The sequence below is a fragment of the Eimeria mitis genome, genomic scaffold, assembly GCF_000499745.2.
Source record: "Eimeria mitis Houghton genomic scaffold, Emh_scaff45, whole genome shotgun sequence".
NCBI classification, from domain to species: Eukaryota; Apicomplexa; class Conoidasida; order Eucoccidiorida; family Eimeriidae; genus Eimeria; species Eimeria mitis.
Genome location: NW_013572817.1, coordinates 49505 through 49832, shown reverse-complemented (window position 1 = coordinate 49832; position 328 = coordinate 49505).

The following is a 328-nucleotide window of genomic DNA, read 5'->3' as shown; positions in this document are numbered from 1 at the left end:
AAGCAGCAGCAGCAAAAGCAGCAGCAACGCTATCTAGAATGCGGCCTATCTCCTGAGGAGCTGCTGCTCTGTACATACAATCTGCAGTGTCCGTCGGGTGAGTCTTCTATTTGTGTTGCAGCAGCAGCAGCAGCAGCAGCAACAACAGCAACAGCAGCAACAGCAGTAGCAGCAGCAATAGCAGCAGCATAAAGGGTAGTAGCAGCAGCATCGACGGCAGCAGCAGCAGCAAGAGCAGCAGCAGTAGGCAAACGATTCGCTGCTACATATATATATATATATATATATATATATATATATATATATATATATATATATATATATATAT